Source organism: Ambystoma mexicanum, chromosome 2q, assembly GCF_040938575.1.
Source record: "Ambystoma mexicanum isolate Mex_15411 chromosome 2q, UKY_AmexF1_1, whole genome shotgun sequence".
Classification (NCBI taxonomy): domain Eukaryota; kingdom Metazoa; phylum Chordata; class Amphibia; order Caudata; family Ambystomatidae; genus Ambystoma; species Ambystoma mexicanum.
This window is the reverse complement of record NC_090924.1, coordinates 456,260,965-456,287,967: the sequence shown is the minus strand read 5'-3', so window position 1 is coordinate 456,287,967 and position 27,003 is coordinate 456,260,965. Positions and strand designations below refer to the sequence as shown.

The 27,003-nt window shown below is 51.0% G+C and overlaps 1 protein-coding gene across 1 annotated transcript in view; it reads right to left on the bottom strand.

The window, feature by feature from the left end:
- LOC138568762 (synaptonemal complex central element protein 1-like) overlaps nucleotides 1–27,003 on the bottom strand; it is a 1,666,397-nt gene that overhangs the window by 7,153 nt on the left and 1,632,241 nt on the right. The gene's annotated exons all lie outside the window — the stretch shown is intronic.

The window sequence follows — 27,003 nt, the reverse complement described above, 5'->3', positions numbered from 1 at the left end:
TCTTGCCCCTGAAGCCTGCTGCAGTGAAACTGGCCTGATCCATCCACCAGGAGCGGAGAAATCGCTACTGTCCCGTTTGGGAATCAACGCTGCATCTTCGTCACTGAAAGCCGCAGAGCAGCCAAGTTGACGCACTTGAAGCTGCAACCGAATTTGACTCGACTGCCGCAGTTTGGTTCCGGAATGTGCCGGGGGTCGATGAGTAATTGCAATCCTAACCGGTGGCCCCAAGCGCCTCCATCCATTTTTACGCACAAGTGGCCCCTGAAGGCCCCTCTCCTTTCCACTGCTAGTGCGAGCTAGCAAACTATTCCCGAACTCTGGAATCTGTTCTGCCCTGTTGGGGAGACCCTCCACGAATAGTGGGAACTAATTCTTTATCGCCTCACCCACCTTCCTGAGCTGATACAGACCCTTGAAGAGACCCCGTTTTGCCCATCTGCATTACCGCGTGCGCCAGCATTGCAAGTACATTTGAGAAATAGGCTCCACTCTTCTTAAGGATTAGACGGCCTCTCAGTTAGGAGTGTGTTGGATGGGATGCAGAAGAGACTAAAGACTATTTGCGCTGCCTGTTTCCTTCCCCTTTTAGGTTACAGACCCATTTTGTGCATTAACCCTTTAAAACCCATTGGTCTTGTATATATGTATTTCGATAGGATTGTATTGATCTAAAAGTATTACTGTGATTGTTATTGTGTGATGAACTTTCAAAGGCCTTGAAAGAAATGTATTTGTAATTTTAATACATATACACCTGACTTTCAGTGATTTGTAAGTGTCCTTTACTCTGTGTGCTCATTGAGGTCTTACATTCACCCTCATCCCTCCTGAGACCTAGTCTTGACTGCCGCCAATGCTACCTTGATTGGTCTGGCTTGTCCAGAAGGTTACCCTGTTCCAAGAAACTACGCTGGCCTTCTGAACCTGTGCCCACCGGGTCAGAGTTCAGAAATCCGACTTAACAAATTGGTGGCAGCAGTGGGATAGGACCGAAGGTATCCAGTGTTGCATACTAGTGAAGGCATTTCAAGTTATTTCTACCCAGGACACATAGTGGCTTTGTAGTGATAACTGTAAAGGCCATAGACCTGCCTAAAATAATGGAAACAAGTACATTTATAACCTTAAATTCTTCTAGATCGAAACATTGAGAAAGATGTATACTGAGAGAGGTTTACCTGCTCAAGGTACAAAATTGGAAATGATTCAGAAAATCATGCAATGGCAAGAGTCACAACTCAGTGCCATAACCTCTGATGAGAGTGCAGAAGGAGGTGGAACAGCTTCCACTGGCAGAACTGAAAGTTCTGTCGCTGCCCTCATCAATGGTGCCCATGAGGATAGGGAGGATGCAATGTCTAATGTTTCCTCTGCAAGCTCTGATGCAGAGGCCATGCTGGAATTCAAGAAGCAAGAGCTGCTGTTTAAGCAGAAAGAGCTTGAATTTCACATGGCAACGCTGAAAACAGAGCAGACAGAAAAACAGAAAGTCAGGTATCACCAGTTGGAACTGGCCAAGCTTCAAGTTTCAAAATGATCCCACGTATCTGGACATGGGTCTGGGTCCTCCTCTCATCCACGATTTCCTAAAGATCTGCTCAGTGTGTATGATGTGAAGTATGACATGGACTGGTTGAATGCATTTGAGTATGCATGCGAAGTTCAAGAGGTTGTAAATGCTGATAAGATTGCATGGTTGCTCAGCAGACTATCCCATTCTGGCTGCAGTGCTATTATGGAAATGTCAAAAGCTGAAAAAGTAGATTTTGCAATGTTGACGCAAACTCTCATTTTAAAGTTTGGGAAGACTCCTGCCAAATACTTGAAGGGGTTTAGAGAGTACAGAAAGAAAGGATGTACTTGGGTGTCATATGTGACTGATTCTTTAAAGAACTTGACTGGCTGGGATGTAGGCTATAAGGTCTCCACCTTTGAGGGTATGATATGTCTTGTCATGCGTGAACATATTTTTGCATCTTGTTCCCCTGAACTTAAGCAGCATTTGGCAGATTCCAAAAAGTTAGATCCTAAGAAACTGGCCATAGCACAAGATTTGTGGGTGTCACATAGAGTGTCCCATAAGGACAAGACTCACCCTGGTAAGCAGGAGGAGGGGAAAATGTCCAACGATAAGGAGGGTGGGGGATCTGATAAAACTTCCTCCCAAAAGAGCCACAAAAAGAAATTTAAGGGTAAGTCACAAGAGAACACACAGGGTAGTGAAGGTTATCCTCCAAAACAGAACTCTGGTTACAGTAAGCCTCCCTATAGCCCAAGAACCAGTGGATCTTGTGTGGCTTGTGGAGCAAGTGACCATGTGAATGGGGACCCCAGATGTAAGGTCAAACCCTTGGGGGTCTACTCTGCTAATCTGGCCTTCTCCTCCTATGAGGAAGAAGAGATTACATGGGCATCCTTCTTCTCAGACTCCTTCCCCAGTGGGATAGATTCTGAGGTAGTTTTACTTTCCCTGGGTTCCTGGGAACCTAAAGTCTCAGAGGTTTATGCTAGGATTCCTGATAATACCAAGCACTACTTTAAGGACAGTGGGCTGATTAATGGAGTAGATACTCCTGCCCTTAGGGATAGGGATAATGGGTGCAGTAGAACTGTAGTGGATTCTACCCTGGTAGACCCAGAGTAAGTTGCCAGAGCTCCTCTGTTCCCCACTAAGTTGGCTGATGGCCCACTTCTCAAGTTCCCAATTATGCCTCTAAATCCTACTATAAATGGTACAGTGGTCAGGATTTCAGTGAGCATTCAGAGAGATGTCCCAGGAAAGGTCTTTCTGGGGAATGATCTCAGAGCTTTAGGGCTTGTGGGAGACACAGCAGAATGACCCTGCACGAGGTCACAAACGAGGGCTGCCTTGGCCAAGTCCAATGCCCAGCCCAAGCCAAAGGGGAAACCCAAGGCTAAAGGAGTCAGACAAAGTAACAGAGGGAAATAAAACATTCCCCCAAACTCACCTACCACTGAGGTGGAGGTAGTTGGTCAAACACCTCTACCTGACAAGGAAGAGGTGTTCCCTGAAATTCTCAATCCCCATGATCATCCTGAACTACCAAGTTTGTTAGTGGAAGGTGGGCCTGACAGGGTTGAGTTCAGTAAGGGCCAACATGAGTGCCCATCTCTGGAAGGCCTAAGGAGACAGGCCTGCTCCCAGCTTGAGGGCGAACCTCCTGTCAAGCATAGGATTTATTGGGAAGGTGGGCTCCTCTACAGTGAGCACGCCGAGTCCACAGAAGGAGACCACAGGAGGTTGGTGGTTCCCGTTGCTGTAAGACCCTTCGTCCTGCAGCTGGCACATGAAGTGCCCCTTGCTGGTCATCTTGGCATCAAGAGAACGAAGCTAAGGTTATCCATGCATTTCTAGTGGCCCAAGATGGGGGTGCAAGTAGAAAATCACTGCAGGAGTTGTGCCACAGGCCAATTATCTGGGAAAAGTGGCACAGCAATCCAAGCTCCATTGGTACCACTCCCAGTTGTGGGGGTACCATTTGAGAGGGTAGGGATCGACATTGTTGGTCCCTTTGACGCCCAAACCTCCTCAGGCAATAAGTTTATCCTGGTGCTGGTCGACCATGCCACCAGGTATCCTGAGGCCATCCCATTGAAAACTGTGACTGCCAAGTCAGTTGCAAAAGCTTTACTTGGCATATTTACTAGGGTTGGCTTCCCTGAAGAAGTTGTGTCTGATAGGGGCAGCAACTTTATGTCAAAGTATATGCAGGCCATGTGGAAGGAATGTGGTGTCACCTATAAGTTTTCATCCGCATACCATCCACACACCAATGGTCTTGTGGAAAGGTTTAACAGAGCTTTAAAAGCATGATTGGGGCGAGGGAACAACCGCAAAGAAGAAAATGAGATCTTCTGTTACCATGCTTATTGTTTGCCTGCACAGAAGTACCACAGGAGGGTGTTGGCTTCAGCCCCTTCGAGCTTCTGTTTGGTCACCCTGTGAGGGGACCATTAGCAACAGTCAAGGAGGGCTGGGAGATGCCTACTCCCCCTGTCACTACCAATGTAGTACACTATGTGCTAGGGCTCAGAAAGAGGATGGTACTCCTGATGGGTCTGGCTAGTGAGAAACTGAAGGCAGGGCAAGCACTGGTGAAACATTGGTATGACCAGAAGGCTGCCCTAATCAATTTCATACCCGGTAAGAAAGTCCTGATCATGAACCCCATAAGGCCTAGAGCTTTACAGGACGAACGGTCAGGCCCTTACACATGGTGGAGTCACTGGGTGAGGTCAACTATTTAGTGGACCTTGGAAGGGCTGGTCAGGCACTAAAAGTGTTCCATGTGAGTAGACTGAAGGCTTTCATCCCAAGAGTTGAAATCGCTGCACTGCTGCTGGCTTCAGACGAGGAGGGGGAGTCAGAACCTCTTCCTGACCTGTTCCAGGGCAGTCTTTCAGACAGCTCCATTGAGGGTGTCAAAGTGGCCCCTCACCTGACCTCTGATCAACAAGAGGAGGTGAAAAGTTTTCTGAGGCAGTTTTACCCCTTGTTCTCACAATCTCCTGGTTTGACACCTTGGTGCAAACATGACATTGACACTGATGATAGTGTACCTACCAAAAGTAGAGGATACAGATTGTCAGATAAAGTAAGATCTTACATTAAGACAGAGGTCAACAAAATGTTGGATCTTGGGGTGATTGAAACCTCTAGTAGTCCTTGGTTCAGCCCAGTGGTTTTGGTTCCAAAGGCAGGTACCTCCAAATTGAGGTTCTGTGTGGATTACAGGGCTCTGAATGCTGTCACCAAGACAGATGCACACCCCTTGCCAAGAACAGATGAGCTGGTGGATACTTTGGGAGCCTCCAAATACCTCAGCACATCTGACCTCACTGCAGGCTATTGGCAAATAGCTCTTGCAGAACGTGCCAAGCAGAAGACAGCCTTCTCAACACCAGAGGGTCTTTATTCGTTCTGGGTAATGCCTTTTGGGTTGGAGAATGCCCCTGCCACTTTCCAGAGGCTTGTGAATCATGTCCTTAATGGTTTGGATGAATCCTGTTTAGCATATCTGGATTATATAGCAGTTTTCAGTGCCACCTGGGAGGATACTGTGAAACACCTTAGGATTGTGTTGCAGGCTCTTCACAAGGCCCACTTGACCATAAAGGCCAGTAAGTGCCAGATTGGACAAAGTTCAGTGGTCTACCTTGGACATGAAGTAGGTGGAAGGAGGATACAGCCTCTTCCCAGTAAAGTACAAGCAGTACAACACTGGCCTAGCCCCACTACACAAACCCAAGTGAGAGCCTTTTTAGGACTCACTGGGTACTACAGGAATTTCATGTCAGACTATGGCACCATAGCTGCTCCTCTGACTGCTCTCACAACTCCTAAGAAACCCAAGAAGGTAACTTGATGTGAAGAGTGTGGGACAGCCTTCAATGGCTTAAAAGACTCCTTGTGCCAGGCCCCTGTTCTCAGGGCCCCTGATTACCAAATGCCTTTTATTGTGCAGACAGAAGCCTCTGACACTGGGATAGGAGCTGTACTATCACAAGTAGATGAGAAGGGTAAGGAACACCCTATTGGCTTCATTAGTCGCCAGTTTAAGGACAGAGAGCTCAGATGGTCCACAGTAGAGAAGCAATGTTTCTCTGTTGTGTGGGCCCTAAGGAAGCTGAGGCCCTACCTCTATGGGACCCACTTCACTGTGCAAACTGACCATAAGCCCAAAGTGGCTAATGAACATGAAGGGAGAGAATCCAAAGTTGTTCAGGTGGTCCATAAGTCTGCAAGGCTTTGACTTCACTATTGAGCATAGGCCAGGTGTCCAACATAGCAATGCTGATGGGTTGTCCAGAATGTTTAATCGACCTGAACATGATGCTCATCCACGGGTGGATTAATTCCCCCTGTCCTTGATCTGGGAGGGGCGATTGTTAGGAAAGATTTCCATTTAACGTGTAATTTTCCCTCCAGTTGTGAACCCCCCAACTTTCTGCTTTGTTTAAACACCATAGTCTAACTTTGCCAGAGGAGCACAGACTTCTGCGGCACTCCCCTGGGCTTTTCGCTCACTTTGTTATGGGGAAAGTGACATGCCCTTAAAGACAGACAGTACTGGGAGACTTTGCTTCCCTTAGTCCTTGTCAATATTGCAACTTTTCTGCAACATGTAACAAGTGTACAATGTACCTTACAGTACAGTGCACTTGGGTCTAATAGTTATTTCCAAAGGCCCTAGATACTCTCAAAGGATTGTTTAGGAGAAGTGCAGATGTGTCTCAGACAGAAATGGTGGCAGCTTATCTTTTCATGTAATTTTAATCCTTTCCTGCCAAGTAAACCGTGGTAACTGCGTTTGGCACGAACAGGTGGCCTGGCTCCAAAATGGCCATGCCACGAGGTTCTTTGTCCTGTCCTTTGGCCATCTTGCCCCTTCACCTTCCCCAGGGAAAGCCGACCCGGATCAGTCCTTATTTGGGCATGCATTCTCCCACGAAACGCCAAGCTTTGGCAGGCTTCTGCATGCCTTGTGTGTGTGCCTCCAGGATGTGGGCTGGAACGCCTGCTTCCAATACACAACCTGGGTTCCTAGAGAGTCTTGGGTGCTGTGAATGCCTGGCACCACCGTGTTCCGTGATTGTTCCACGTATGGTATGCCTGAATGTGAGCAGATCTCCCATTGGGTCCTCTTTGTTTTGGCGCAAAGGAGATTTTGGATAAGAGAAGGCTCCAAACATCCATGCCAATTCGATCTCTGGAGTTCTCACTGAACGAAGGATAGGATCCAATATCCTCAAACTAAGAAGCCAAATCGAGGAACCGCTGGTGACCCGCTCTAAGGTTTGGCACCCTGAGCCTGCTGTCGTCCCGCTGGACCCCTCTGCATCTGGTCCTCCTAGAAGGTCTGCGAAGACGCTTCGACCCATTGAAATAGTGGGACCAACTATTCTCGGCACCTTCATCAAACCCTGCAAGTAAGCCTTCTAGGAAGTGTCCCTGGGACAACCAGTGGGCTGACCAGCATATGAAGCATTTGCCCTGATACCGCCGCCGTTTTGAGGAGACACTCAAAACTTGTTACGTCCCTAGCTCTGTGTTCATGGCACTCTCACACCGAATTACGTACACTTCTTATTACCAGGTTTGGAGTAAATGGAGCGTGCCCGAACCGGAGTATACACGATCAATGTGTCGCCCAGCCGTGGTGACAAACTTTTCAGGTGCCCTGCTTTGGTACCCCTCTTGACCCTGAAGCCTGCTGCAGTGAAACTGGCCTGATCCATCCACCAGGAGCACAGAAATCGCCACTGTTACGTTTGGGATTTAACGCTGCATCTTCGTCGCTGAAAGTCGCAGAGCCGCCAAACTGCCGCACTTGAACCTGCAACCGAAGTGGACTCGACTGCCAAAGTTTGGTTTGGAGTGCGCTGTGGACCGGTGAGTAATTGCAACCCTAACCGGTGGCCACTAGCGCCTCCATCCATTTTTTAGGCACGAGTGGCCCCTGAAGGCCTCTCTCCTCTCCACTGCCAGTGCGAACTAGCAAACTATTCCCGAACTCTGGAACCTGTTCTGTCCTGCTGGGGAGACCATTCATGAATAGTGGGAACTTATTCTTCATCGCCTCACGCACCTTCCTGAGCTGCTACAGACCCTTGAAGAGACCCCATTTTGCCCATCTGCATTACCGCATGTGGCAGCATTGCAAGTACATTGAGCAATAGACTCCACTCTTCTTAGGGATTGGACTGCCTCTCAGTTAGGAGCGTGTTGGATGAGATGCAGAAGGGGCTAAAGACTATTTGCACTGCCCGTTTCCTTCCCCTTTTAGGTTACGGACCCACTTTGTGCATTAACCATTTAAACCCCATTGGTCTTGTATATATGTATTTAGATAGGATTGTATTGATCTAAAAGTATTATTGTGATTGTTATTGTGTGGTGACCTTTCAAAGGCCTTGAAATAAATGTATTTGTATTTTTAATATATATACACCTGACTGGGAGTGCTTTGTAAGTGTCCTTTACTCTGTGTGCTCATTGAGGTCTTTCAGTCACCCTCACCCCGCCACCAATGATACCTTGATTGGTCTGCCTTGTCCAGAGGGTTACTCTGTTCCAAGAAACTAGGCTGGCCTTCTGCCCACGAGGTCAGAGTTCAGAAATCCGTCTTAACAGCTATTACACATTCACACTCATTAATTCATCTCTAAAGTGTCTTGTGCAACCTAACATCTATACAAGTTATGTCTAATCCTTTCGACATCTACAACATCACCTTGTTGGCACAATTTGCTCAATTAATTATTTTGCCAATTTGGATGTGTATTGCTCTTGAATGTCTGATTTTTTTCTCTATGGTGTCATGCACAGATATGTAACTATCAATGCTGTACTGCGACTTCTATAAGTATGAAAAAGTTCAATGAACAGATGTTTTAAAAAAAAAGAATTCTTTTGTCGCCACAAGGGATCGACACAATACCATACCCACTTCAAAAACACAAAAGTGGTGTACAATATCATATAAGCCTGCCCAACATGCTTTGTTCCAGTCTGGATAGGTGAAGAATCACAGGAACTTCTTCAGGGCTTGTATATACTTATATTCTACAACAGGGTTTGACTGCTAGGGCCTCATTACGACCCTGGCGGTACGGAGTGAACGGCGCCGCTAAAGGTGCCGGCGCCGTTCACTCCGAACCGCCGCATTACGAGTTCCCCTCGCGGGACACAGTAAAAACGCCTGGGAAAACCAGGCGTGCTTACCGGGTCCCGCGAGGGGAAGAGGGAGCAAACAACGGGCCATCTCATAATGGCCCGTTGTTTGCTCCCTCTCCCATTCCCATTCAGCCCCATAGGGGTAGAAATGGGAATGGGGAAGGACCGTGTCCGGGTCCTTGAAGGGAGGAATTACCGGGCCTTCCGAACTCGGAATGGCCCGGTAAGTCCTCATTCCGAGGACCCGGACCCCGACGCGATTTCGGCAGCAGCCATGCCGCCAATAGTGGCATGGTTACTACCAAACTCGTAATGAGGGCCCTAGTAAGCTATTCTTAATTCACTTGTAGTATCATTTGTGTCTATCTGGAAGCATTAAGGCAGAAAGTGAGAAATACTGAGACAGCACATCACAACATGAGAGTGGGGAAAAGCAACACTAACCAACAACTGGATTGGATTGACGGTTTCTCAAATTATACCCACACGGGCAGAGCATTCAATACTTTTCAGGGGGCTCACATTCTACCCTTCTAAACCCATGAACAAAATAGAACTGTGCAGTCATCTTGAAGCCTTTTTCAGCTAACACTGACAGAATGAATTATTTCACGACCAACAGGATGACAGCCAGGCCAGCAATGGAATGATTAACCCGGGAAACAAACAGGGAAAAGAAGCAGAAGTCCAACTGGGTTACTGATCCCAGGCAACCAAAAACTGGACCAAAACATTGAAAGTTTCAGAGCTAAAACAACATCTGCCATACTTGACACACACATTAAACCGTCTTATAACGTGACACCCACAGAAAGGATGACTATAAAGTCCCTGACCAACATTCAGTGTATTACAATCAAAGCAGAAGAGAAAAGGGCTGCTGCTGTCATAATTAACACTAGTGACTATTGTGGTAAAGCAGTTCTAGAAGACGACGCAAGGATATGTTTAAACAGGATGCTTTATTTTTCAAAGTAAAGAAAACCTCCTCTAAGCCCTACCGCTAAGATGAGTTTCCTTTTCTAAAAAAAAAAAACAAATGGGTGATTGTCAGGCTGTCCAACAAATAAACCTGGTCCTCTGTGAAGTCTATGCCAACCTAAAATCTGCCCTACCACCACAAAAACAAAGAAAGGCAATCTAGGTTTTTTTTAAAAAACTTTATTTATTTCGGTTACAGCATTATCTATGCATTACATGAGTCCACAAGACTCTCCTCACATCTAATATGCATGCAGCTTGCTCTGTACCTACTGCCATCGGTCCCATCCCCCCCTCCTTTAGTTCGTGGTGCTTTGATGGGTAGGGGACCCATCAGGGCTTTGAGGGCCCAGAAAGTTCGCTACCAGGCGGGATTGAAATGTTAGGGCTGGAAAACAGGAGTGGTAGTCCAGTACTGGAGCCCAGCTGTCGGTGAAGCGGTGGAGAGCCCCTTCCTTCGCTGCTGTGACCTTCTCCGCCACCAGGATCTCCCAGACCTTTATCCACCAGAGGGCCAGCAACGGGCCCTCCCACGCCTTCCACTTCCTTGCCACCGTGATTTTGGCTGCTAACAGATTTGTGAGCAGTTTGGCTGTTCGGCCAACTCTGGGATAACAGTCTGGGCTCGCCACCCCAAGCAGGATGACCTAGGGTCCATCGGGAGTCTGCGCTGAGTGATGTCCTCTGCGATCCACAGGACCTCCCTCCAGAAGGTTTGTACTGTCAGGCATTCCCACCACATGTGGAAAAAGGATTCTCGCTTGCTGCATCGTCTCCAGCAGCTCGGATCAATGTCAGCGTTACAGTGGTGCAGGTGGACCGGCGAGTAGTACCAGCGGTGCAGGAGCTTCAGGGCGCATTCCTTGTTTGTAACACACCTGGATGTCGAGCTGATCCTGGACCATATCTCCACCCGTGTCTGATCTTCTATGGGATGTCCCAAGTCCATTTCCCATCCGGACATGTATGGTGGTCTGACTTTTAGCATGTCTTCCTGGAGGAGTCGGTACAGTTTGGTGACCTGACCTTGGCCTGTGCTTTCTTCTGTAGCCAGCTCGAGAGGATGGAGGTCCCGGGTGGATCCAGTGTCGAAGTTGGAAGTATGTAAACCTCTCTCCTCCTGTCAGGTGAAAGCGGGCTTTGCATTCCTCAAAGCTAAGTGGGTCGTTGGCTTTGTATAGTTGGGAGAGGGTTTAAGGCCTCCTTTGGTCCATCGGTGGAAGCCAGCTGCTTCCATTCCTGGTTTAAAGTCAGGGTTCCAGATGACCAGGGAGAGCAGGCTCGGGGCACTGGGTATCTTCCTCCTCCGACGGGCCCATGCCTCAAGAGTCGCTTTGGTGGCTGCTAGCATCTGCGGTCCCTGTGGTGTGGGACCGGGGTATGTAGAGCAGGGAATGTAGATGTGGCTGACATCTGGATTGCTCTATGCGGGACCATTTTGGGGGGGCCTCCGGACTCATCCAGGCCGTTGCGCTTGCCAACTGGGCCGCCAAGAAGTAGTTCATCAGATTGGGGAGACCAAAGCCTCCCCATTTCGCGGCCCCTGTCATGACCCTCATAGGTATCCTGGCTCTGCGTCCCTTCCACACAAACTTTGCTAGTTTCCTTTGTCGCTGTTCCAAGGCCCGCTTTGGAGGGGACCGGAAGAGCGGAGTACAGGTACAGCAGCCTGGGGAGAAGATTCATTTTGCATGCTGTGACCCGTCCCAATAGCGAGATCTCTTGATTGTCCCATCTGTATGTATGTATGTATATATTTTTATAAAGTGCCGTAGCCCGAGGGCATCAGGGCGCTTGAACATTACAACATAGAAGAGAAGGAAGCAGGCATAAAGAGACGCGAAACAGTTGGCATGGAAGACCTGACAGCCACTAGCGTTAGAGATCTTATCTGAAGAGGAGTGTCTTCATCCGTTTCCTAAATACAAGGTGGTTTGCTTCTGACCTCAGTGAATCGGGAAGGCTGTTCCACAATTTAGGTGCCAATACCAGAAAAGATCTACCCAACCCCGATTTCAACTTGAAATTGGGTACGACCAGGAGGCACTTTCCTTCCAATCGTAGTCTTCTCCTGGGTGTGTAGAGGACTAGGCTGTTTTTCAAATACTCTGGTGCTTTACCATAGAGGCACTTGTGGACCAAAGAAAGAGCCTTAAACTTTATACGTTCGTCTACTCTTAGCCAATGAAGGGAAATCCTATCGGGGGTGACATGATCTTTCTTCTTCAGATTTTTACTAGCCTAACCGCACTGTTCTGGATCACCTGACATCTCGCTAAGTCCTTAGACGAGGCCCCTAACAGCAGTGCATTGCCATAGTCGAGCCGTGATAAAATAATAGCTCTGGCAATGGTCGCCAGGTTACATTCATTTAGGAAGGGCTTGATATATCTCATTAGCCTGAGATAATAAGCCATGTTTTTTTGGAGATAGCTGGTCTGGGCATGAGAATCTACCGCAGAGTTAACCATCATGCCCAAGGTTTTCACTTTAGGGGCCACCGAAATGATGGCTTTCTTAATTTGGAAGGATTTGTACTCTGCCCCTAGATTAGCCAACTGACGACTGGAACCAAACAGCATCAGTTCGGTTTTTGAATCATTCAGGCACATCCAGTTAGCCTGCATCCAATCGTCTATTGTCTTATAAACCCTTGCAATCACTTCGCTGTCAGCGGCGTGCTGGCTGCCCCCCAGTTCCAAAATAAGTTGAGTGTCATCTGCGTAATTCGTAAACGACACGCCTGCATTCACCAGTATGCTGCACAAAGTGCGCATGTATATGTTGAACAGCATTGGTGACAAACTGGCCCCTTGGGGCACTCCGAAGAGGATATCGCAGGGATCAGAAAAGTTGCTGCCCCAGTGGACTCTGGCTTGGCGGTTCGATAGAAATGACAATAACCAGTCAATAGCTCCTTCGGAGCAGCCCACGTTCTCAATGAGTGTCTTGATGAGGAGTTGATGATCTACCAGATCGAAGGCAGCGCTTAAATCAAGAAGCATCAGCATCCTTAACTTATTTTTGTCAAGCAAGCTCAACATCTGATTCTGTAGGTCCAGCATGGCTGTTTCAGTGCTATGAGATGCTCTGAAGCCAGATTGTTGCTGGTGCAAGGCTTCCTGATTCTCTACAAATTTCTGTAGTTGCTGCGTTGCTACCTTGTCCAGTAATTTAAGAACAAAGTTGGAATTTGTAATTGGGCGCAGGTTAGCAGGGTCCTTTGGATCCAGGCCGGCTTTTTTGACAAGAGGGGTGATGGTGACCTTCTTAAGTTCCTTTGGCACTACACCCTCCTGGAACGAGGCATTCACTATTCTCAGGAGAATGGGGGCAAAAATGTCTTTATGTTGCAGAATAATGCTAGGTGGTAGAATATTTTCTGCACAGGTGGTGGGTTTCATATTGTTCAGTACCTCTAACAAATCTGCTACAGTGATGGGGTCAAATTTGAAAATCTGTTCTCTTGTGGTTATCTCTGCTTCTATAGATTGTATCTCCTGGTTCACAGAGGTTCTAGCCTTGATAATGTTTTGTCATGCTTTATCAGTTTTAGCTTGAAAAGCCTTAGAGACAATATTACAATCCTCCTCTGTGGGCGTAAACGGGGGTGTGAGACTAGCAGGTTTTTCAATGCTCTTTAGTATGTCGAAAAGTTTACTAGTCTTGTTGTCAGCAAGTTCAATCTCTGAATTAAAGAAGTTAGCCTTAGCTGACTTTATTTTGTCTCTATATTCCTTGTCCTTTGTTTTCCAATTATTTTTACTATCCACTGATTTTTCTAGGATCCATTTCCTCTCCAGTGTACGTTTTTCCTTTTTTAAAGTGTGGAGCTCCTTAGTAAACCATTTTTGGCAGTTGTTGTTTTTTCTGGCTAATTTAGATTTGAGAGGGGACTCTGCCTCCACCAGCTCAAGAACGTGCTTATTGTATTTGTCTAAGATGATTGCGCATGAGTCGAGATCCTGAAAGGAACATAGTATGTCATCAGCGCATGACTTAATCTGTGCCCTGTTTAGATTTTTGAAGTTTCTATTAACTACTTGGATATGGGGATTGTGCTGATGTACGTAAACAGGCAGTTTTAGATTGGCAGATACCAGATAGTGGTCGCTCCAAATGCAGGGCGTGGTTCTGCAGTCTTGCAGGGATACATTGTATCCACATAACCAGTCCACCTGGTTACCCTGAGGGGGAGTGGGAGCCTCATTGAAAACTTTGGGAGACCATCTTCGGAGGTCTTCTTCCAATTCCCTGAACAACGGGGGAAAGTTGACGTTGTACAGTTGTTTCGGGTCTGCTGTGAGGCGGACTACCATGTAAGCTGTTGAGGAGGAGCTCGATGTTAGCGGGCAGAGTGCCTGGAGGTCTGCTACGAGGGGAGCACTCAGGTTGACGTTTAGTGACTCTGATTTGGAGTAATTCACCTGGAATCCAGCCACTTCTTCGAACGCCTCTAGCTCAGTTAGGGTTGCGGGCAAGGAGGATTGGCAGTTGGTGATGGGGATCAGCACATCATCAGCGTATAGGGAGATCTTCAATTGTTTGCCGTTTATTTCTAGATTAGTGATGTTCTCGTTAGCTAGTGTGCGTTTGGCGAACGGTTCCATGACCATGGCAAAGATTAGTGGGTAGAGCGGACAGCCTTCTCTCGTCCCGCACGAAAGCTGGATCGGAGGTGAAGTCTTCTGATTTAGGCGGATTGATGTCCTTGGGGCTTTGTAATTTGCTAGCACCATTTTTTGGAATATTGGGCCAATCCGAAATGCTTCCATGGTAAGGCGCATGAAGTTCCAGTCCACCCTGTCGAATGCTTTGGTAGTGTCTAAAGTCAAGACCGCCATGCCCTGACGTTCTTGGGTCGCAATTTCGATGAGATTAATCACTCGGCGAATATTGTCTGTGGTGCTTCTTCCTCTAATAAACCCCGCCTGGTCCTGGTCTATGATAGATGGGAGGGTTTGCGCCAACCTGTTGGCTAAAACCTTTGAGTATGTGTTAGCGTCCACGTTGAGCAGGGCTATCGGTCTATACGATGAGCAGTCCTTTGGGTCCTTGCCGGGTTTCAATAGCAGGATTGTGGTGGATTATTGCATAGAGTGTGTGGTAGAGCCTGATTCCCGAAAGGAGTTAAATAGCTCTGTCATTGGGTGCAGCAGCATGGGGCGAAAAAGTTTGTAGAACTTTGGTGGGAAGCCGTCTGGGCCAGGGGCCCTGGGTTTCAGGTTTTTGATTACTTCCTCCACCTCCTCGGGTGTGATCGGGGCTTCTCAGGGCTGCTCTGTTCGCTTCTGAAATATGTGGGAGCCGGGCGTCTGCTGTGTATTGCTCCTGGAGGGACTGTGGACATCGGGCCGCAGTCAGGATGTTGGTTAGATGGGTAGCCGCCACCTGTAATTTTGCCCCGTCTCCATATACGGTTCTACCCTTGGGGTCCCTCAGTGCAGTGATGTGGTTCCGTCGGCGGGTTTTGGCGAGTTTGTTCACCAGGTATTTGTTAGCTATATTGCTGTATGCGTAGTAGCTTTGTTTTGTCCAGATCAGGGTCTGGGAAGTGTCCTCGGCGTAGTGGGCCTCCAGCTTTGTGTGAGCTAGTCTGACCATCTTGGCGGCCCTGGAGGACCACTTGTTTTCTAGGGCTTTATCTGCCTCCCTCTTGTCCCTCTCCAGTTGGTTTCTGAGCATGATTCGCCTCCTCGTATAAGCAGCCGCCTGCACTATTAGTTCCCCTCTAATTATGGCTTTTATGGCTTCCCATCTTGTTTCCTTAGAGGTGAGGTCGGGGGGGTTTTCTTTAAAGTAATTGCTGATCGCCTTGGCTATGGTGTCCCGTACCACCATATCATGTCGCATTGGTTCATATTGGGACTATTTACGTCGTTCTGGGTCTGACAGTGCCCTTGCGCATATTTCTACATCACCCGTGAACTGCAGGAGCAGAGGTCTGTCCAAAATGAGGTCAATTCGGGATGAGGAGCGGTGGACGTGGGAGAAGAAAGAGTAGTCTACGGTGTCCGGGTGGAGAACCCTCCAGGTGTCCACCACGTCCAGTGTCTTGAACAGGTGGCAGAGGCCCAAAGCCAGCCTGAAGTCCCTGCTGGATGGGGGGCCCGACCTGTCCAGTGAGGGGTTAGGAACCCCATTGAAGTCCCCACCTAGGACCACCAGACCTTCGAGGAAGGGGAGAAGGGTGGTTTCCAGGGTAGTATAGAAAGCCTCATGGCCGTCGTTCGGTGCATAGATAGCAATCAGCGTGTGAAGCTGCCCTTAGAGGTCCCCTTGACCGCCACGAACCTGCCAACTGGGCAGCGCAGGGTCTTTAAAGGGGATACCTTTCGCTAGCAAAACTGCAGTGCCGCCTTTTTTGTTGGGGCTGGCGGCCAGGTATTGTATTGGGAATGCTCGAGATCGTAGCCTAGTGAAGTCCTCTGTTAAGAGGTGGGTCTCCTGGAGGAAACCCACCGAGGTCTGAAGATCCTGCAGGCGGCAGAGGATGGATTTACGCTTTGTGGGAGAGTTCAGGCCTCTGACGTTTAGTGAGGTAAAGCGGAGTTCAGTGTGTGCTGGCGTGGAGGCCGGCAGGGTGTCACTAGGGTTCAGGTGAGTGGTGGGTGATCATGCGCTCAGGGACGACTCCCAGGGGACCGCTGGTAGAGTAATTCAGCTGCAACCGAGTTTTAACTATATCCAGGTTAGGGCCAACCGGGACTTGATAGCCATGGGGGCTGTGGGTGTGCCCAGCCCAGCCAAAAGGACGGAAGGAACAAAGAATAACCAAACTGGCCCTGGCGGGACTCGGGCCGAAGTGACTGTCCATCCACTCAGCAGGGGAATTGCGTGGGACGCCCGGGATCCCAGAGTGCAGGTTCCGGCCCGGAGAACTGAAGTTTAGTTACTGTTCATGTGCTGCAGGAGCTTTCCCTCCCCTTGGAACTTTCATCCAGCGGCTGTGCTGGGGCTTTGGTGTTGAGCTGCGGTGTTTGTCTTTCGGAGAGGTGGTTGTGTCCTCCCGGGTGTCGAGGGCTCACACCCCATAATGCTGCCTGCTTCCTCCTGGGCATTGATTACCCTCAGTTTGACACTCCAAAGTGAACTGCAGCAAGCAAGGCTGGGTAAAGCCAGCAGTATTTTCCGTTCCTGCAGAAAGGCTGTTAGAGGCCGGAGGGCTCTCTGCCGTTGGACCGTAGGGGCAGAGAGGTCCTGGAACAGCTGTAAGGCAGATCCCTGGTATGTCCAGACACCCTGCGAACGGTTTGCTGTCATGATCTCCTGTTTCGTCGAAAAGAAGTGAACTCTAGTGATCACTTCAGGGTTGGCCACTGATAGGGAGTTCCTGTGGCTTCGCAATCTATGAGTGCGATCGAGTAGCAAGAGTGACCTGTCGCAATCCGGGAGAAGAGTCTGGAAGAGGTCTCCGATGTAGGCAGGGAGAGCTTGGTCTGGGACTGAGGTAGGGACCCCCTTGATACGGATGTTGTTTCTGCGGGCCCTGTTTTCCAAGTCCTCCTGTTTGCGTTGCGTGGTTTCTGCGTTATCCTCTAGAGATTGGATTTTCCATTGCAGCTCTGCAATCTGGGTTGAGTGCTCCAGGACCTGATCTTCTGTGTCCCGACCCTATGTTCCACCTCCTCAACGTGAGTGTCCAGGCCGTCTATCTTGGTTGTGACTTCTGTCATGCAGTTGCGGAATTCCGTTTTGATGTCGGCGAGGAGGCCCTGAATGTCTTCTTTTGTAGCCCATTGTCCTTGGGTCCTTGTGAGTGAAGAAGACTGGGTCGAAGGAGGGTCCAGGGGTTGGGATTTCTCCCTCAGGTGGAGCAAGTTGGCTATGTCTGCTGTCCTAGGGCCCTTCTGCTTGGACATTCTGGTGCCTGGGTCGCTGTCTGCCCGTGACAGACGGCTATTGTTGCGAGAGGGGGAAAGCTTCAGGCTCCAGTTGCGGGCCACTTTTTGCTGGATGGATGTGTGGAACCTTCTGGGGCGTCTCGTGGGGGGGCCCGTCCAGACAGGCCTGTTCGAGCTACTCGTTCCCTGTCCTTCTGGCCTTTCTATTAATGCGGAGGGGGGCTACTCAGGCAGTTCCATCAGCCGGGGACACTGGTTCAGGCGTATGATTGGGGTAGGGTTGACGCTGTGTCCCTCCGGCTCTCAGATGCTGTGTCTGTATGGGGGGAGCCCCCAAGATGATCCGCTGGATCCGCAGGGAGCCGCTGTGGAGGGCGTTAAATGGGCCGGTGGAGGCTGGGGGGGGACAGCCCAGGGCCTCTCTAGGCCGTTGTTCAGCTGCGTGGAACTGCCCCAGACCTGGAGATGCGGCGCTGCGGTGATGCTGGGAGTGCCTCGTGGGTCCTCGGGGTGGAGCGGAGGGCAGGCATCCCCCTGTCTCCCCGGAGCAGTCGCTACGCTGGCCCACAGCTCGCTTGAGGTGTGTTGGCGGGGCCCATCTCCACCACCTCTGCTCCAGGCTCACGCGGGGGGGCGCCAAGGTTGGGCTGGTGCCATGGGGGCCTCCTGCCCCTCCGCGGTCCCTGCTCGAGGTCCGCCGATGCTAACGCCTCTATGGCTCGGGGCTGTGCTGGGGCATCCAGACTGATTTGCCTGGCGAGTCTGTCGTCGGTGCCCCTCCCGCAGCCAGTGGGTGGGCGCAGGCCAGGGGTTGAACACCGCCAGGGCTGGGAGGGATAATCATGCCAAGAGCGCGTCACAGGGATCAGTACCTCACTCCCGGCCCGGCGCTTTTAGGAGGTCGCCATCTTGGTTCTGGGGACTCGGCCCTGGCGCCGTTTGCAGGATACGGCTTTTCGGTGGGAAAGCCTCTCCGATTTTGTTCGGCGTTTGGATGGCCGGATCAGAGGATATTCTGCCGCTTTCTGGGATGACTCCGAGCCGGGATTACAGTTTTATAGCGGGCATTTAAGGGCTAAATCCCAGGCGTCCCACAGAGCTTTTAATGAGGCTTCCACATTGCCGGCGCCTCAAGCCACGCCCCCAGGCAATCTAGGTTTTAATTTACAATGGGATTACTCTCCCCCTTTGTGAAATGGGTGATGGCTGGTTTTCTGATCGCCACTAAAGAGTTCTCAAGAGTCTTTTCCAGTCCTGGGTCTGGTGGTTCCAATTGCTCTCAATATGCTTTAAGGAAAACTGTCTCTTTATCAGCTCGTTCACACAGTTTCTGGTTGATCGCGTCCTCAGGGGCGTATTAAGTATAACAAGTGATTTGTATCGATCAATGTTTACAAAACACAGCTTTCATCTTATTCATGGTCGGATAGCTCTATTTACAGCCTTGGGTAGGCCACAGGCTTGCTTAGCCCAACTTTGATTCTTCCTTTGGTTGCGATTCCTCTCACCCTGTTTTGGGGTCCTCTGATTCTCAGCCCGGTGTGGGCTACGGGCCTGCTTAGCACTGCTTTTGTTGTGGATTCTCTCACCCCCTTCTAGGGTCCTTGGTTGATCATCCCAGCGTGGGCTACGAGCCTGCTTAGCCCTGCTTTTGATGCAGTTTCTTTCACCTCCTCATGGGGTTCTCCATTTGTCAGCCCGGCATGGGCTACGAGCCTGCATAGCCCTGCTTTCATTGCGGTTTCTCTCATCCCCAAAGCGTGGACTACGGGCCTGCTCGGTCATGGTTTTGTTGCAGTTTCTTTCACCGCATCCTCGGGTCTTTCTTTTATCAGCTCAATGTGGTTTTCACCGGCTTGCTCAGCCCTAGTCTTGTGGCGATTTCTCTCAACCTCTCTCAACCTCTCCTGGGGTCTTCTGGTTATCAGCCCGGAGAGGGCTGCAGCCTGCTTAGCCCTGGTTTTGGGTTTTTTCACCCATTCCTGCAGTCTTCCATTTATCAGCCTGGAATGGGTTACAGGCTTGCTCAGCCCTGGCTCTATGGAGGTTTCTCTTCCCCCACCTGGGGTCTTCTGGCTATCAGCCCAGTGTGGGCTATGGGACTGTACAGCCCTGTTTTTGTTATGGTTTCCCACACCCCCTTCTGGGGTCTTCTGTTTAGCAGCCCGGCGTGGGCTACAGTGTTGCCTCACCACCCTCCACCTGCCACTTGTGTAACGATGCGTACCTTCTTTCAACTGGGGTCTCGGCTGGGTAGGTGGTCTCTCTTTCCAGTGTGGACCCACGTACTTGTCCTGGCTGTGGACTGTGCAGTTGGCTTCTTTGCTCCGGCTCTTCCTTTCCATGGTGGAGAAACAGTGCGCTTCACGGGGCTTAATGGTGCTTCCAATTTCAGCGGTTAGGGTCCCAGCTTCTGCCTTCATTGAATGGCAGCTATCTGCGTGCTGCCTGGGGTTTCCACCCACTATACTGACTGCATGGCTTTCCGGTTCGGCTCCTTCTGCCAGAGAGAGGATCCCTCCTCTGCGCTGTAGCACAAGCCAGCATTTCTCGCTCCCCAGCCAAGTCCCTCTTGTTCTCCTGTCCGACAGGTGTATTTAGGACCCTCCCAGAGGGGTAGATTCCATTGGTCCCGAGTTTCACCAAGATGTGGCAATGCATTCCTTGTCCCTAGGGGAGATGAGGGGAATGAACTAATTCAGGACCTGGTATCAAATAATCCAGTACCCAGTACTTTCAACATGCTCTTCAAGGTACACAATGAACACCACCCTGGATGCCAAATCATCTCTGGATCAGACACGTTAAATGAGAACATCTCTCGCTGGGTTAAGAAGATCTTAAAGCTACTTGTAAGAGAGACCACCAGCTACATCCAGGACACAACTGATCTACTGAACAAACTGGATGCTATTGCCCTCTCCCGAAGCCACATTACTAGAGGTCATGGATGTGGAGTCACGCTACGCTAGTAGCTCTGTACTCCAGGAGGTTGCAGCCGGGATTCCTTGTTGCCAAGTGGATCTGGCAGTCCACAATTCTGAAGTTGTAGTCATGGTTTAGGAAGCCAGCCCGATCTCAAAGTGTGTATGTTTTATCTAGTGCCTGGTTTCTGAGGATATTCGGTTGTACCATAATGCCAAGCTAAATATTATAGCATGCTTTCTGTGCACTCAGTGGAAGCTGTCACTCTTCAAATAGCAGGTCTGGTCTGTTGGTTTGCGATGTACTGTGCTCTGTAGCAGGCCATCTTTTATTGTCATTGTGGTGTTGAGGAAGGAACAAGTTACTTACCTGTAACTCCTGTTCTCCAGCATTTGTATCTTTCATGGATTCACATGCTTATTGAAAATTCTCTGTCGCCAGGCTGGGAATCCTCAGTAATATTAAAGCAGTTTAGCTTTAAAGCTTACAACTGCTTGTCACTTTTGTAGTGTATCAGTGTTACTTTGGGTTATGCTGCCCAAGCCAATGACATTAGTCCTCCTCAGCTACACCCCTGGTGGCCATCTTCAGATTTGGAAGCGCACGTAATGTGGCAGTAAGAACCAAAAAGAGCCAAAGAGAGGTAGGCGGGAGGGTTGCATGTGAATCCATGAAAGATAACAATGCTGAAGAACAGGAGTTAAAGGTAAGTGCAGGAGACAAGACTGGAGAGTGGGTACCTCCCTGCTTCGGAATGTAGAACATGCTGGTGGTGTTGTCTGTGAAGATGCAGACCACCCTGTTCTGGAGTTGTGGCTGAAGTACTTCAGGGCCCAGAACACTGCCCTTAATTCCAGGACATTGATGTGAAGGGGCTTCTCCTCTGATTGCCATAGTCCCTGGCATGATACTCTCCTGTATAGGCTCCTCACCCTTCTAGGGTGGCATCCGTGGCAACTGTAGCCTGATGTATTGGAAGGTGAAAAGGAGCGCCCTGTATGAGGTTGTTGCAATGATTCCACCATTTGAGAGTCTTGCGGAAAGACTGTATGTGGAGAAGCATGTCTTCTCAGGACCCCGAGAATTGTTGCCAGCGTGCGTTGAGGAATTCCTGAAGAGGCCTCAAGTGAGCCTGCAGTGCAGGACCAATGAGATGCACAAGAACGTCATCCCTAGCAGAGACTTGATGAAGTGGACTCACGCTATCGTCAAGTTGGACAGTCGATGGACCTTGTGTAGGATGGCGTTTACCCTCTCCTCCGAAGGTGTGGCGAGACATGCCAGAGTGTTGAGGCATGTGGCCAGAAACAGTGTGCTTTGAGCAGGCTGTATGCAGAATTTTGGCAAATTGATGAAGAGATGTTAGACACTGAATGGTATCCTCAGTGTGCCGTGTTGATAGTGGTAAGAATGGAGCTCATACTAGCCAGTTCTCCAGGTAAGGGTAGACGTAGATGCCTCCGCGTCGGAGGTGGGCCGCCACCGGAGCTAGGCATTTTGTGAACACCCGTGGCACTGATGCCAGGCAAACAGGCAATGCTTTAAATTGTTAGTGCTTGCCTTGCACTATGAACCAGAGGAAGCGTCTGTGTCGTTGGTGGATGGGGACATGGAAATGCACATCCTCTAACTCCCCAGAGGAGAGGAGAGGAGAGGAAGTCTCCTTGTTCCAGCGGTCTAGGATGTGTTGTACAGTGACCATGTGAAACTTTTAGGACTTTAGGAACTTGTTGAGTTTCCTGAGGTCTAGCATGGATCACCATCATCTAGAATTTTTCTGACCAGGAAATATCTGCAGGAGGAAGGATCTGTGTTGCTCATTTTACCATATGGGAGAAATAGAAAGGCATTTTCACATGAATTCTAGCGTATGACCCTGACAAATGATGTTTAACACACATTTTTTGGTGGTGATGTTTTCCTACTGTTTGACAAAGTTGGACAGCTGTCCCCCCACCAGGGCGTGGAAACGGGGGATTGGGTACTGGGGTTGGTCATGGTTGTTTAGTGGCTGAGACCCTTGACGAAACACTGCATCAGCGTTGGGTTCCTTTGTATGTCTGGGATCTTCCCTTGTAACCCTCCTGGGAGCCTGTGCGGGATGTTTGCGGGCGGTAGGAGGATCTGTACTCCTTTGACGTCGTTGAGAACCTTGTCTTCCCAGATCATAAGGATTGGCAGCGTTTTTAGAGGGTGCAACGAGCTGTGTCTTTATCAGCTTTAATCGCTTGTAGGGATTCGTCCACATTCTTTATGAAAAGGTCTACCCCATCAAAGGGCATATCGACCACTTTCGTTTGCACTTCTGGTTGGAAGTTGGTGGCCTTCAACCATCCTTTGCGTTCAGGACCACACCGTTTACCATTTGCCAAAACCCAGTGTCCACGATGTCCAAAGCCACAGTGATGATACAGTCTGAAGCGCCCTCACCAATAGCGTAAGAGCCTCTTATCTGGGAGGAATTCCAGGATGGGGCCTATATTGTTCTACAGCTCGCGATCATAATGGGAGAGGATCACCAACGAGTTTTCTGCCCTAAGGAACAAGTTACTTACCTGTAACTGTTGTTCTCCAGCATGGGTCTGGCATGGATTCACATGCTCATGAATATTCCCCGTCGTCAGGCTGGGAATCCTCGGTAAAGAAAAAAAAACAGTATCAGTTTCGTTTCTGATCTGTCTTTCGTAGTAATAACCAATCACTGGTCTCTGCGTCATACTGACCACAGCCAATGACTGCCCTCTACCTAAGCACCGCCTCTGGCAGCCATCTTCAGATTTGGAAGCACGTGAAGTGGCAGTATGACCAAGTGAAGAGCGGCAGAGGGGTAGGCGGGAGGGTTCGCATGTGAATCCATGCCAGACCCATGCTGGAGAACAACAGTTACAGGTAAGTAACTTGTTCCTTCTCCAGCATGGGGTCTGGCATGGATTCACATGCTCATGAATAAAGAATACATAGCAGTACACACATGCACAACCACGGGAGGTGGCAAAGGCTCAACATTAAGCATTACATCAAACTCAACATTAAGCATCTTACCTCCTCACCAGGCTCACCTCAGGCGAACAGGTTGCGCAGCACTGCTTGGCCGACCCTGGACTCCTCCCTGGAATCCCGATCGACGCAGTAGAATTTCGTGAAGGTGTCCGTCGACCTCCACGTAGCAGCCCTACATATGTCCAGCAGGGGCACACCAGAAAGGAACGCCGTGGTAGCTGCGATCGCTCTGGTAGAATGGGCTCTCGGACGGCCAGGCAGCGGTCGGTTTGCCAACCGATGACAGTACATGATACAGCCGGAGAGCCATCTGGAAATGGAAGCCTTCGAGAGAGCCTTCCCCTGATTGACAGGTCCAAAGTTCACAAAGAGTTGTGACGTCTTCCGAAAACACTTCGTGCGGTCCACGTAGAACTTCAGCGCTCTAGCCACATCCAGCGAGTGCAAAGTCCTCTCAGCCGGCGACGAAGGCGACGGGAAGAACACAGGCAACACCAAGGGTTCGTTGAGATGGAAGTCCGACGGTACCTTGGGCATGAAGGAGGGGTGCGTCCTGAGCACTACCCTCGTGTCGTGAAAAGTCAAGTACGGGGCCTTGCAGGAAAGGGCCTGGATCTCTCCCACCCGTCGTGCGGAGGTGATGGCCACAAGAAACGCTGTTTTCCACGACAGAAACTTCAACGGGGCCGAGTGCAGAGGCTCGAACGGAGGTCACATGAGCTTGGTCAGCACCACGTTGAGCTCCCACGCCGGGGCCGGAGCCTTCACCGGCGGGAACGATCTGAACAGTCCCTTCATGAACTCTTTCACCAGACGATGAGACCACAAGGACGTCCGCCCCGTGGTTCTGGTGTATCGGGAGATCGCAGCAAGATGAATCTTGATGGACGCGTGTGCCAGTCCAGCTTTGGCCAGCGTCAGCAGGTACGGCAGTACCTGGGGAGTCGTAATCCGTAGAGGGTTAATCTTCTGTGCGTGGCACCAGACAGAGAACCTCTTCCATTTGTGTCCGTAGCATTTAAGAGTCGAGGACGCCCTGGCCTTTGCAAGAACCTCTCTGCAGTCGGCCGGTATGTCGTATCCTCCAAACTCTAGCGCTGCAGGAGCCAGGCCTGCAAGTTCAGCGATCTCGGGTCGTGGTGGAGGATGGCGCCTCCTTCCCTGGAGAGTAGATCCGCGTCCACCGGCAGCTTGATTGGCGGGGACGCTGACAAGTCCAGAAGGTCCGGGAACCATATCTGCCTCGGCCACGCAGGTGCGACGAGGATCATCCTGCACCGTGACCTCTTGAGCTGGTTGACGAGCCGGATTAGCAGTGGCAAAGGAGGGAACGCGTAGAGGAACAGGCCCTCCCAGGGGAACGAGAAAGCATCGCCCATGCTCCTCGCCTGGGGAAACCTGCTGGCGAACCTCCGGCACTTGTAGTTCGTCGCCGTCGCGAACAGGTCGATCTGGGGTGTGCCCCACCGTCGGAAGAGGCGATCCACTAGATCCTGCCGTAGTTCCCACTCGTGGCACGAGCGCAGCTCCCTGCTGAGTGAGTCGGCGATGGTGTTTTTTATCCCTGCCAGATGAAACGGCACCAGAAACATCCTTTGGGCGACGGCCCAATGCCACAGGTCCTGCGCCTCCTTGGACAGTGCTGGGGACCTGGTTCCGCCCTGTTTCCTGATGTAAAACATGGTGGTGGTGTTGTCGGTGAAGATCCTCACCACCTTGCCCTTGAGGGGACGGAAGGAAGGACCTGAGGGCCCAGAACACTGCACGGAGCTCCAGGACGTTGATATGGAGGGACTTCTCCGTCGGGAGCCAAAGGCCTCTCGCGTGCAGATTTTCGGTGTGCGCTCCCCACCCTTCCAGGGAGGCATCCGTGGTCACTGTCTCCTGGTGGTCTGGGGTCTGGAAGTCCATGCCCGCCGTCAGATGCGCGCGGGTGCCCCACCACCGGACCGCTCGGCGGAAACTCTCGTCGAGTGTGATCCTCTCCTCGAAGCCGCCCGTCGTTTGGATCCAGCGCGCGTCCAGGAACTCCTGCAACGGCCGCATCCGGAGCCTGCACATGGGAATGAGGTAGATGCAAGAAGACATCATTCCGAGGAGGGACTTGATGGACCTCACCTTGGCCGCGTCGGAAACCAACATCCGCTGTACCTTGCCCAGGATGGACCTGGTCCTTTCCTCCGACGGGGAGGCCAGAAGGGACACTGTGTCGAGCTTCGCTCCCAGAAACAGTGCGTTTTGCGCGGGTACCAGGTGGGACTTGGCGTAGTTCACGGAGAATCCCAGGTCCGTGAGAAGTTGGACGGTCCTTGCCGTGTGCTCCACGGCGAGGTCCCTCGTCTTGGCTCGGATGAGCCAGTCGTCCAGGTAGGGGTAGACGTGGATCCCCTCGCGGCGCAGCTGCGCCGCCACCGGTGCAAGGCACTTGGTGAATACCCTGGGTGCCGACCGTAGTCCGAAGGGGAGGGCTTTGAACTGGTAGTGACGCCCTTGGACCACAAACCTGAGGAATTTTCGGTGCCCCTTTAGGATGGGAATATGGAAGTAGGCATCCTCCAAATCCAAGGACGACAGGAAGTCTCCTTCCTCCAGCTGACCCAGGACGTGCTGGAGGGTGACCATACGGAACTTCTGCGCCTTGATGAACTTGTTCAGACGTCGCAGGTCTAGGATGGGGCGCCATCCTCCCGTCTTCTTCTTCACGAGGAAGTATCTCGAGTAAACTCCGGAGCCCCGAAGCCTCTTTGGGACGAGTTCGATGGCGCCCTTCCTGAGCATCGCCTTTACCTCCAGGAGAAGCTGAGGGACGTGAAGCTCTTTCCTGGCCACGGGGGGGACGCGCGGGCACCTTCTTTGTAACTCGAGCGCGTGGCCCCGGGCTAAGGCGTCCAGCACCCAACGGTCGGTGGAGAAGGACTCCCACACGCTGACGAAGCTCGCCAGCCGGCCTCCCACCGGGGTGTTTCGGTGGGGGCCCGACCCCACGGCCGGTTCAATCCTGTTTCGACGAGGCTTTGCCGCCTTGACCTCCTTGGTGACGACGGCAGGGTCCGCCAGACTTGCCTCGTCCTCTGTAGGCCTTCTGAGACGACGAGCGGGCCGCTTGACGGTAGGTGGAGAAACCGCCGCCGGAACCTTTGGAGGCGCCCTTGCCTCCGCTGCTCCGAAAGGAAGTCCAGCAGGGGAGCCAGTTTGTACCATAGCTCCCTGTCGTAGCGGGCCACGATAGCCAAGGCGTTGGCCGCTTTAATCGTCGTCGCTGCAGACGAGATGACCCTGCGTCCCATAGCGTCCAATTTCTTTCCCTCGCCGTCCGGTGGGGAAGTCGATGTGGAGGCCGCACCCCCCCCCGCTTTCTTCCTGGCCGCCACGGAGACGACGGAGTCTGGGGTAGGCTGCGCCCGGAGGCACAGGGGGGCCGCGTCCGGGACCCGGTACTTCTTCTCGTACCGGTCTCTTCTAGCTGGCGTCGTGGAAGGGTCCTTAAGGAGGGCGAGGCCCTCATCCCAAATGTCGTCCAGTAGAGGCACCGCGAGGACCGTCTTCCTCTTG